The sequence below is a fragment of the Chrysoperla carnea genome, chromosome 2 (assembly GCF_905475395.1).
Source record: "Chrysoperla carnea chromosome 2, inChrCarn1.1, whole genome shotgun sequence".
Taxonomy (NCBI): Eukaryota; Metazoa; Arthropoda; class Insecta; order Neuroptera; family Chrysopidae; genus Chrysoperla; species Chrysoperla carnea.
Window position 1 is genome coordinate 6,250,876 of NC_058338.1, and position 14,053 is coordinate 6,264,928.

Here is a 14,053-nt window from a genome sequence, read left to right on the forward strand (position 1 = left end):
ATTTTTGCAATGTAAATATTAAATAAAACGAATGATGTGAAACATACGTAAAAAGTAAAAAATATGGTTTTAGCAATCATAAAGCCTCTATATGTACGAAATTCGTCTGATTCTTACGAATTCAAGATCACACATCCGTTATTTCAAGAGTTGTATAAACAAAAATTAAATAAAATATACTTTTAAAATGACAAAAAGAAGATATGCAATTATTGAATAATACTACGGATTTCAATAAAACTTTATAAATACATTTTTCGATTAACAAAGCTTCGGAAAATCACTAAAAATTCCTAGATCACCGGGCTTTTTATTATTATTTTATCGTTCAAAGTTGACTGAAAAAATGATGAATCATATAGACTATCCTTTTTAATTGGATATTTCTATATCAAAAAATCTAGAGAGTGTGATTAAAAACTATCTAAAATATTTAAACAATCTTGTAGTTGATAATAATACCATAAAAATATAAGGTTGTCGATGATATTAAAATAAAATTTTAATTTAATTATGAATTCATCGAAGATCCATCATTTGATGAACCGAGACGACTATAGTTATAAGGTATTGATGATTGAAGTGCGATATCTATATTATCAAAGTTATAAGCATCACTTGCACACAATATATTATATACTTTTGTAGTTGCGTGGAATTATGGAGTCAAAAATATGTCATTACTTGACTATGCATGTATGTGGTTTATATGCATGTACCGTGCAATAAACCAAAACTTTTTTAAAATACTATAGGTTTATAATCACTTTAAGCGCTTCAATTGTTCTTGGTATGTTGAGTAGAATTTAATTTCGGCAGAAAATTGTAGTCGGTTCGCCTGTCACCGTAATCAGAATACATGGCAATAGAAAATATAATGAAGCAGTATTTGTGAATAAATGTAATCTTCCTCAAAAAATTATTGGGATTGCTTTATCCAAATTTCAAATAATCATCATTTAGGAAAAATCATCTCTTAATCTGTCAAATGAAGTCACGCATGTCTATAGAAAAAGGCAAAAAATTTGTTGTGCTTTTTTTAACAACTAGGGTTCTGAAAAATGTTTTCTTTATGATTCATATCCTGTATCTTTCGACGAAATTTTTCGGAGCTATTACAAATTATATTTATACATGGAGGTATAAACCTATATGTTTTCAGATGTAAAATTTTGTAGTTTTGTTTTTTTGTTTTTTTGGAACACAATTTCGTTGTAAGTATGTCAACGTTGATGGGGTAATAAAATCAATCAAGTATTATAATAAAAATCATCATCAAATTGGTCATTTGATATATTTGAGAATTTTTTTAACATCAATATATAAATCATATGTAATTTTGTTATTGTATCGGCAAAGATTTGGATTAAGTGCTTTTGCACAATTAGATGAAGTTTTATTAGCACAGTTAAGTCGAAACTTATACGTAACTGCGTGCAATATTCTTTCTAGAACATTAAAAAACAATAAAAAACGCTTCCTGGGGTTAACTTTATAATTAATTACCTCTATAAGAAGAAAGAAAAAAGTACATATAATTTACGATACATTTTAATTCTGATTTTAACCCACGATTTAAACGTGTTTAATCTGTCTGTGTATCTGTGTTTCTATCTGTGGCATCGTAGCTACTAACCGGGCGAATTTCTTGAAACATAGCTCGGGACATGTCGGGAGTTATATTGAGATAATAAATTTTTTTAATTCCATTTGTAGAAGCAGATCTGCGCAGGAACCTAGAGGTAATGTCAAAGAGATGGAAAGTCGATAGTTTTCTCTTGGGAGAAGCTCACAATAAAATAAAATATTTATAAAAAAATAAAATATATTATTTTCAAAACACGCTTTGGTTTTCTTTACAATTTCCCAGTTTTAATATAAATATCTTAAATAAATTTTGATTATTATTTTTCTTCAATTATCATAGGAAATGAATACTTCGAATATTTCATCCATAAGTCTCATGCAACCAAAAGTATTTAAGTTTTTTCTATTTACTTACGTACTCATTTAATTGCCAAGAATTTAACCGTAAATATAAAATAAATTTAAGTCTTGAGGAATTCATTAAAATTAATCCAGACAATTAAATTAAATATCAATTTCATTCGAGCTCAAAGAAATACTTTTTAAATAGAAAGAATGCCAAAGTAATCCTATTTAATTAATAAATTAATCCAATGGACGTAAAAAAAAGACCTCGCACAAACTAGATGTAATCTGCATTTCGGTCAAACTTTTTCAAATTTTGGGAAATGATAGTAGAAAGTCTTTCTGAATAAAAGTTCACATGGTTACAAGTCATGAAAATGACAGGATTTCAAGTTATCGCTAAATTAAAGTTGGAAATTGTACTCATTTGTATAAAAAAATTATTGTAATTTAATTGTCTAAAGTTATAAGCTGAAAATATTGATCTTAACACTTTATATTATTGATCAACTGAACATTTAACATTGCTTCTTCTTTGAATTTCGTAACATATTCTTCAAAAAACAAGAATTAAAAAACAACACCTTTACATTAAAAAACACACGTATGCATGTAGTTATACATATCTGTATATGTATTTGCCTATACACACATAAGCATATATTATACAAATATACAAATGAGTACATTTTCCAACTTTAATTTAGTTATAACATGAAATCCTGTCATTTTCATGACTTGTGACTATGGGAACTTTTCTTTAGAATGGTTTAGACTATCATTTCCCAAAATTTGACTGAAATGCAAATTAAATCTAATTTGTGCGACATAGATCCTTTGAAGCTTTAAGATCTCCAAACAAGAAAATAAAATTACATATCACACAATTTGAAAGAAGAAAAATATTTCATTGTACTTTTACTAGTATAATTAAAATACAACTGATTTGACTTTATTTGTATAAAATTTTATACGATTATGTCGATTTAAAAGCTATTTGTTTTAAGTATGTTTTTTTGTTTTATTTTCGCCTAAATAATTAATTTCTTTTTAAAGTTTTTGTTGATAAATAAACATATTAAATTCTTAAAGTTCGTTGCGGTCTGATGCATTTGAAATATTAATTTTGGCAATGTTTATATTTAGTAATTTAGTCACAACTTCAGTATAGTTCAGAAGTGAGTTCCCATATTCAAAAATGACTTTTACTTTAGTATTATTTATTTATTCTTTTTAAAAATAACATAATTACGATATTGGCAAAGAATGCTTATTTTTTTTTGCAATTTCTTTTATACATTTTATTTTGACATATTACTTAGTATTTTTAATACAATATTTAGAATATTTTGTGTTTATATTTTAATGCCATTTTTTGAGTATTGTGTAATTTTCTATGTAGACAGTGCCGGATTTCAGATTATTCTTTTATCGAAATAATGAAGATAATTAAAATTTTGATTAATTTTCGTGGTGATTTACATAGAGCCCAATTCCGCGAATAGTGTGGCGCCCAGACAAATATAAATAAACAAAGATATAAATCATAGTAAATCGATGACAGATTTCTATATAATCTGATTATACAAATCATACTTAATAGCCCATCACTAATTTTAATATAATATACAGACTTTTTACAGATATGCTCAAATATCAATCAATTATATAAATAACCTTAAGACTTTTATCAAAGTGACCTTTAACACTTATTTGTAACTATTATATATAATATATTTTAGAATTAAGCGTTTATTATAAGATTATATACGTATGACCTTAATGGACCATAAAAAAACAGATAATTTCACACTTTCTATGTCTATCAATATAACTTAAATATAATTATGGCAGTTTACTATTTCGTTGAAACGTATAATAATAATGTCAAATTAATTACTGAAAAGGTGTGATGAAAAATTTAATCACTTATTTCAGTCCGTAGATATTTATTTTATGAATATGACTCGTTGACGCGCTGATTGACGATTTTATTGGCGCCTATTTAGACGAATCATTGTCACAAAAATGAAGAATTTTTATGTGCCTCAAACTATCGGGGCAATTTTTTTTGCCAATGTTCAGGAAGGTCCATATATCTAAATCTGCATCAAACTTGTTGCCCATAGAGAGTTTGGCCATAGCTATAGGCCAAATAGGCCAGAAACGAAGTCAGAATTTCGATATACTCCTCCCTCCTGAGGAAATTCGCCCCACTGGCTTAAAATTGCAATATTCTATAAATATTCAACAAAATGGACCAAAAAAAATCATTTTATTACCAAAATGTGCAAGGTTCTTTTAAGTTTCCAAATATGTTTGTTCTGAATCGATTCCCTATTTGATTCCAAAAATTGAAATTTACATTGAATATCTGAAACATGCCTTTAATTGGTAAAAAACCATTAAACAAAGTTTGATAGAATTATGGCAATACTAATCAATGTAATGTATATGTATGGTATACAATAACGCATTGTAAAAACCCACCTTGAAATTATAAATATTAATTATATACCTTTCAAATTTTTGTCTACAATAATGTAATAAATCAAATTTTTAAATTTATTAATGATTTATTAGGACCAGGCTATTAAAAATACCCATTTATATTAAAACGCCATGTCAATGTACATGTTAGCAAGAGTGATAATTTGTACATAAAATAGCTATTGTCTGTAACTGGCTGTGACTGTCTAGTACCTGCGGGATAAAATTTTCACTAGTTTATTATCTTAATAAATTAATTAATTATACCTGGTGTCTCGTGACTCGATGGACATAGCTTAAGAGCTAATTCTTTGGACAATTTTAAGTTGAAAGTGCCTTATACACTTTTACCCAAATCCCAATAGTTAAGGAGTGCATTAAGGATGCTGTTATGACTAATTTGCAATTCTTTGCATGTTAATGTTATAGAAAATGTCATATTAAAATTATTGAAAAACACTAATTAATTAAACTTATTGCATTAAAAATTGTGAAAATAAGAAATCAAATTGCACAAATATTATTTTATAATTGTAAATTATCATAATTATTTATTTAAAGTAAGATAATAATATTAAATTTTCAATGTAAGTCATAAATGCAATCCATACAATTATAAATGCATCCATACAATTCTATAATTAAAGTAGTGTATCGTTACCATGGAAATGCCTCCAAAAAAAACTCATGCACTTCGCTACCGTGTAACTAGTTACACCGTTTAAAATAAAAACTATTTAAATATAACACAATGTAATAAATTATTCTTGAATACCAAAAAAAAAATAATGGCTTTTTGAATACATAACAAGACAAATATTGTAAAAAATATTAGTAATAGAAATTTGTTGCAAAAAATTAATAATAATAGATATTTGTAAAAATCAAACCATCCAAATGATTCCACAAAGGCTTTTATTCATATTTGTTATGATTCATTTCCCCATCAAAAATTGTCTTTTGATTTAAAATTTTGTACAAAATGTAATAACTTTCAAAAAATATATTAAATTTTTGTTTGGGAGTAAATTTTTCATCAAGTAAATAGATTTGATATGACATTTATTTGAAACATCAAATTTACAGCTCTCCATCGTTTATAGTTTCGGAGAAAATCGAGGAAATATAATAGAAAATGAGCAAAATTTCTATGATTCGATCTCTGACATTCGAAGAAAAAAATACGTTTGGTAATAAAGCAAAATGAAGTTTTAACCGTGGGTGGCTCGAATCTCGAATTTGTGAAAATTTAGTTTCCCACTAACATTTGCTAACATCTTCCTCTTTGTTTTTACATATTATTCCGTCAATGTCATTCTTTTCTTATAAATGGCAAGCTAAATCTAAAAATCAGATACTGGAGCCTCGAGCTTAAAGCTTCATTTGTCTTTATTATCAAAGTTATCTCATCATTTACGCATAGAACTTCTTTTTATTTTCAATGCGTTATATTAAAATTTGTTCATTATATAGGGATGCCCAAGAAGGGAGCTGGACAGTTCGTTGGACCTTTTAAGTACCTCCACCAAATATTAACCCTTAATATGGGGACGCACGCGTAAGGCAGACGATCAGAAAAGTAAAAAAAGTATGTTACTCGTAGCGTAACACACAAATTAGCAACAAGTAACATACACAATAAAAGTAATAACGATTAGTTAATTCATACTTGATGATGGGGCAGGAATTTGGGGCAAAAATCGAAATTTATTTATATTAGGTACAAGAGTTTCTATTCCATCCATTTTTTTTGAAAAGGAGAATAAAATTTATTAAAAAAATATTATCTTGAACTAAGTAGGACGATTATAAAACATTTCTTTGTGAACAATAAATATATTACGTTTATTAATGGAGATAAAAAAAAAAATACAATAATCGCGTGGGAGGTGTTTTATTTGGGTAATACTTTTATATTTAATAATATAAAGTAATGTGAAGAACTTTTTTTTTATTATGTGACTTGTGACTTGAATTGTGGTATTCGGTTTTTTATTGATGACACAGAAAAATATTTATATATAAAAAAAAATTTATTTTTATGTCATAACAAGCTGAATACAGAGAATTACAAAATTATTCCCTTTTTGTATCCAATTATTCCATCCGGCAGTCCTGGAGCAAGCCCCTAAATCAACAGCCAAACCAATGTTTATGAAAAATAATGTGATTGGCAAATTCCATCAATGGGGTATGGGTATGGAAGTTAGCGGACCATGCTCTAGCATAGCCAAATAGACCCTTGCACTCTATCCCCGCTACGCTTTTCAGTGGCTATTATAAACCAACTGATGTACTGAAACCCAGGATTTGCCTAGCGCTGAGTTTCTTAATTTCTTCTGGTTCGACTATGGCCGAACCAAACCATTTCCTTCGCTGCTGTATGAGCGCCGGGCAGTAACAGAGAAAGTGGATCGATGTTTCTTATGAATTTTCTCCGCATCTGTCACACGCGGGAGATAGTCTTTTCTAATCTGATGTTGGAACTTCTTCAGGTTATCATGCTCTGTGAGTAACTCTACGATGCCTCTAATATCAGCTCTGTTTAGTTTTTTTTCTAAACCATCCCTGAACTATAACGAACAAACCAAAAAAAAAATTTTGAAAATCGGTCCAGCCGTTTTTGAGTTTTACCGAGACCAACGTACAGCAATTTAATTTTATATATACAGATCAATAAAATTTTAAAAAAAACCCAACTCAACCCACACCCACACCCACACCCACACCCACACAAACACCCACACCCACACCCACACCCACACCCACACCCACACCCACACCCACACCCACACCAACACCCACACCCACACCCACACCCACACTCAACCCAACCCAACCCAACCCAACCTAACCCAACCTAACCCAACCCAACCCAACCTAACCCAACCTAACCCAACCCAACCCAACCCAACCAAAAATTACAAAAATTGTGTTTTTTTGAATTTTTTATGATTTTTTCGATTTTTACAAATTGCAAAAAGTGTAAAAAAAGTTTTTGTTTCCGATTTCGATAAAACTAAGTTTATAAGCTAATTTTGACCCGAAAATTACAAAAATCGTGTTTATTTGACCATTAAATGAGTAATTTTCGAGATATTTTATGAATCTCTTGATATATTTTTTCGTTTTTGAGGCTGCTCTATTGTAGTTTCGGCCCTGTGTTTTTGCGATATTCACAATAATGCCTTTTTTTTTTTGTAAAATTTCAATACCTTGTATCTAGAAAAGTATTGAGAACTGAATATCTACAAAGAATAACGTTGCCGTTTTTGGTATTGACAGTACGTATTCAAATATTTGTCATGATATTGACTTTAAAATTTGGCCCATCATTCACAAGTCCAAATAAATTGACAAAGTGGCACTTTAGAATTTAAGTGAATAAACTATACAGAGTATGCTTTTTAAATTACCCAATAACTTACACATAATATTCAGGCGCGGTCTCAGTAGGACGTTGTCATCGAAAAATTATTATTACTAATTTCTCTAGTAATTACTGCACTAAAAAGTGCCTCTAAGGAATAAAGAACAAATTTCTAAGGAATAAAGAGAAATTTTTTCTTTGCCAACGACGATTGTTTTGCAAAACATCTTGTTGGCAAGAATTTAGTCAATCGTCAATTCTAATATTGTAAGGCTGCTCAAAAAATCAAATTGTAATTTAAATCATGGCGTAAGTAAAGCAACAACAGTTAATACTGTTTTCTGTGAACTGTTTTCTTTAGTTTGCTTTTTTTCGCAGTAATAACTGGACTCCTTTCTAGTAATAACTGGACTCCGTACCTGAAATGATACAAAATTTAATTTATAACCGCCATTTAGACAAATATTTTTCAAATATATAAAAAAATATAAAAAAAATTCTTTTTTTTTTTAATATTGTTTACACAAGAATTAAAATAGTTAAAATTGGGTGGGATTGACTTGACTTGACCATCATTTACTTACTTTTATTATTAGTTAATATCCAAATAGTTCTAGAGCTAGTTCAAAAAAAAAAAAATGTTAACTGATGTTCAGCTACTGTAAAGCTTGGATCGTCTGAAGCCAGTCTTGATAAAGGTTAAGGCCTGCTTTAAACTCAGCGGGAAAGGGTCAAAAAAGGGATTACAAATGTTGGGTAAAAAATGTAACAGTTGAATATTTGGCGCTGAAGAGGGGTGGGATTCCTATCAAAAAAAGTTAAATGTAATAGTTCTAGACAGTAAAAAAATCTAGATATTCATACATATATGAGACAACTTCTACACAATATTACATCAAATATGTAATTTGTATTGCATAAAAAATTACAAAATGAGAATGGATATGAAATTTGATTTTAATATAATTTTTCAGTTTTCTGCAATTTTAAGAATATTTTTTGCAAATATTAGTAATATATTTTTTTTTATGTCTTTTTGATCGTGAAAAAACCTTTATGAGCGACTTTAAAAAGAGGTCTTCTTTACTAATTCTGAGAAACTACTGATCGTTCGACCCCTCCTTGCTGAGTTTATTCTGTAACGAATTATTTTGTAAATTGACTACTTTTTCAGTCAGTACGCTTAGTTTAAGCTTGTAAAGAGATTGAAATGCCGTTTTCGAGACATTTCGAAAACAAATTGATTTTTCATTTCCTTTGATAATTTGCAGATAGCTAACATAAATTGACTTTTTTCAGATGGCTCGTGGTCCAGTGTCTATTAGTTTATAGATATTGTAGGTTCATTGATCTTGCAACTAAATTTATTAAATAAATTTTTATTTGTTTTTCTAAAAAATTTATTAACCATTGTAATATACAAACCTACACTAAACACATAAACATTAGGAAATATTATTTTGAATAAAAAAATAATATATACAACTTATACTTACCTAATGCCTTTATCAGGAAATGTTGAAAACCTGATAGCACCCATGCAAAATAAAACTATCCTATTAATTAAAAAAACGTATTACAGGAATAAATTAATCTCTTTTGGGGTCGGTGTCAGCCAAGGAAACAACTCTGGCAGAACAGTTTGCTACATTAGCTTGGCTGACACGACGACTCCAAAAATAACAATAATTTTAACTACATTATATTATCGTTATTTTTTTACTTTTAGATTGCATTTTAATTTGTTTTGGAAAAGTTTTTCTTCTGAAGTCGGTTTTCTTTTTGTTTTAAAAGTTATTTTTATTTTGTGATTTTTAGTGAATCTGAAGTACACTAACTAATTTGTTACTAAAAAAAGAATCATCGAAATCGGTTGGCGTGATATTGAGTTATTCGCCCTCTTGTCGTGCATACTTAATGCAAATTTAAAACTTTCATGATTTTCTCATGGATGCCGTTGTCAGAACTGAAATTAGGCCGCACGGGAAGCACCAGCTTTCAAATAGATAAAGAATCGAATTGATAACCTACTCCTTTTTTGTTTGAAGTCGATTAAAAAGGGTTAAAGCTGCATCAAATCAGGTACACTTCTTCGTTTTTTAATCAATTTTAATTTCACTTTCAAATTTTGTCATAGTCTAGTTTTACATTTTTATGGGTAATAGGACCAAATCGACCCCAGGATTATCCTCTATTGGCTCTTGGATGTTGAGTTTCTCAATCATCATTTACTAACATTTAAATAGAAAAGGTAATTATAAAATTTAATAATATTAACTATATTTATATTATATGTAAATATTAAATACATTTTAAATAATTATTAATAGCCATGCGCTTATTAAAATCAATATCAATTTATATTCAAAATCATGTATTAACAATTATTTATAATTATTTATTAACAAGCTAATTATTAGGTACTTACTTATATTGTACCAACTATTTATAATTATTAAATACAATGCTCATTTTATATTATTCTGATAAAATGCATACAGCGAGTCTCATTTATGGCATGCAAAATACAGTAGAACCTCGATAACTTAAACCTCGGTAACATAAAAATCTCTGTTACTTCAAAAAATACTATGTTCCCTTCCCATCAGAGCCCAAAACCTCTATAACTTAAAATACGCAACCTCTATAACTTAAATAAATAATCTCTGTATAGGCCCTCAGCAACTACATAGAAACATGTACATACCTCTATATTAACTAGGGTACATAGAAACATGTACATACCTCTATATTAACCTTTACCTAACATAGACCCTTGATAACTTAAAACCTCTATAACTTAAAATATTTTGTACTTCCCTTGGACTTTAACTTATCGAGGTTCTACTGTAATTGAATATGATAGTATAGATAGTGAATCAATTGTTGTAAATGAATACCGATTCTGGATGGCCAAATGAAAAACTGAATGTGAAAACAATTCCCGGCCTACCAGAGTCGGTAGCTCATCTCATTGAAGCATGTGATCAATATTTGTACCCTAATGCCTAACTATCACAGAGAGATCGTCTTTTCTATACTTCGCGGGGTAAAATCTTGGCTCCGTGCCTCAATGGAACAGAAAAGCTTATTCGGGCTAGTTCTCATAAACATCTGGATATCGATGAATTTGTTATTTAAGTAAGCATCTAAATAAAATAATCTCATCTTAATTTTATTTGAAGAAATTTCATCAAAATTTGTTCAGTAGTTAAGAGTCTACAGGATTATCTGATTACATAAAGTATTCTCTCACCAAATAAAAAAGTATATTTAAATGTAACTAATAAGAATATTGTTTCAGCTACATTGACATTCTAGATAAATGTGGCTACTTTTCAAAACGCCCCAAGGACTAGCTTTGCTGAAAAACCCTGTATAAACAATATTTAAGTATTATTTGATGTATTTTCTGTTATATAATTTAATTTTTTTTTATTTATATGCATTTTAAATGTTAAATCATGTTTAAGAATAATAAATAATTTAATGTTTAATTATAATAAATATGTTTATTTAAACATAATAATTGAGGTACAGTTAGAATTAATATATCTTTATAATTTTAAAATGCTCTATATCATTCATACTTTCAGCTCCTAATTAGCTTAATTATTTGTACAAATATTATCGACGATAATAAAGGAGAACTCTAGGATATTTCGAAATAAATTTCAATTTTTATCTCAATTTCGTAGATCATTTGTATTTTATAAATTCGTATTTCGACTATCTAGTAGTCATCATCAGTATGAATTAGCTAATCGTAATTACTCTTCATATGTATGTTACTCCACCATAAAAATTTTCGATCTCATTAAAACCTACTGTCGAGGAGTCGATTCCAGGATCAAATGCTCAATTTCCATGACTATATGCTTTTGCTTCATCTTCTAATCATCATAAAAATTAATTTGCTCATCAATGATCATAAAATCGTTTCGTAAAAGCTATAAAATCAAGTATATTTGATGGAAAATATACAAAAGTTACTTAATTCGGGTTAATCATGCTAGCTACTGCATACGTAATTACCTGCAATTAGTTGTAATAAAATTTTGCATACATAATTTTGTAAAAAAATACAACAAACATAAAATTTCTAATTATTTGTAATTATTTTAAATAAAAATAAACATAAATTTAAAAAAAAAAAAAAGATAAAAAAAAAGAAATTTGCAACTGACTTATTGCAAAATTTGTATGTTGTAATTAGGTAAATTATATTTTCAAACGCAAATAATTCAGTTTCAATTTATTATTCAGAAATTTTGGATAGGTTTCATATCTAAATCTAAAATAAAACAAATCGTAAGTGATTCAAAACATTATTTTTTGGAATCGCCGAACACAAATATCGTGACAGAGGTCTCAGAGATACCTGAGACTCCAGAGGTATTCGAAAACTCCAGTATTCAATGGAGATATCGCAGGTACCTCTGAGACCAAATCTATGACGAATTTCACGAAAACTCCACGAGGCGAGAGTGATACAGTTTCACTAGGTACCTCTGAGACCAATTCTGTCATGATATTCGTGTTCAGCGATCCCAAAAAACCTCCTAGTAACGAGTTTGAACTGATTATATGACAAATTTCACGAAAACTCTAGAAGGCGATAAGGATACAGTTGCACTAGGTACCTCTGAGACCAAGTCTGTCACACTATTCGTGTTCAGCGACCCCAAAAGCAAGTAACAAGTTTGGACTAGCCCAAAAACTTGACTAAACACTTAATTTCACCATTTTAAAAAATTTATTCAGAAAGAAAATACCACCTAAGTTGATTCTTGATTACATTTTAATATTCTATTTATTCTATTTTGTGTAAATGTAATTAATTTTTATTTTTATGATAATTATTATTAAATTAATTATTTAATAAAAAAGAATTTTTATTCAACCATATCAGCTTCTTCTTGTCTACTCATTTAAATCATTTATTAATTAACCGGTTTATTATTATTTTATTATTGATAAAAATTAATTATAATATTTTATCAAAATAATAATAATAATAATAATAAACAAATATAATTTAATCTATTGTTCATATTTTTTTTTTATTTAAATTAAAAGTAAAACATGTATAAATTTAATTAATCACCGTTATTGTTTTAATTAATAAAATATTAATTTATTAAATAAATAAATAAAATTGATTGATTAAATTTTAATTATAATTAATTTTTTGTTTATTTATAAATATTTATAAATAACCTACTTTTATTTTTACTAACAATATTTTTTGGCACTTAATTTAATTAATTTTCCGATAAAAGGAATATTTTTATTTGAGTGCCAATTATAAATTGTTTTTTTTTTAATCTTTGTTAGTCAACTATGAGACAAGAAATTAGAAATACCTGCTGTCAAATTTTTCGAAAATATTCTCAGAATGTTAACTGATCCAAATATGATCATTATTAGAAGTGAAATGTGCAAAATTTAAAAAACCAGAAATTCTATCTTATCTCGTATCTTAGCACACTTTCCATTAAAATACCTTTAAACTGAATCGACTTTGAGGATCATCGCCTATTTTTTAGTTTTTCCGGGTACGGTAACCTAATCTCTCACTTGAAACATAGCTAAGAACTCTACTCTCAGTGAAAAATTTTTGCGTTAAAGGACGCTGTTATGACTAATTTGCAGTTTTTTACATGTTAATGTTATAGAAAATGTCAAAATAAAATTATTGAAAAATACTAATTAATTAAACTTAATGCATTAAAAATTGTAAAAATTAGAAATCAAATTGCACAAATATTATTTTTCAAATGTAAATTATCATAATTATTTATTTAAATTTGTGAGACAAAAATTATTAAATTTTAAATGTAAGTCTTAAATGCAATCCATACAATTATATATGCATCGATACAATTCTATAATTAAAGTAGTGTATCGTTACCATGGAAACGCCTCTAATAAAACTCACACACGGTGCGAATAACACAGTTCTGTAAATAATTTAATCTGAATTTAAATACAAAAACTGGTGGAGGTGCAAATAAGTGATATGATATATCAATATTTACAATGTAACATGTATTTATTTGCGATCCCACCATATTTATTAATCAGTATCGAGACGAGAAACAGCTTAGTCAAATCAGAAATCATTTATATACCATGTTTACGTGAAATATATCAAGGTATACTAAGTTTAGTTACAAGTTTTAAACCTTGTATTTATGTAATATTTCAAAGTTCAGCCCAAAGTTTTTATACAAAGTATAGATATATGAAATATATCAA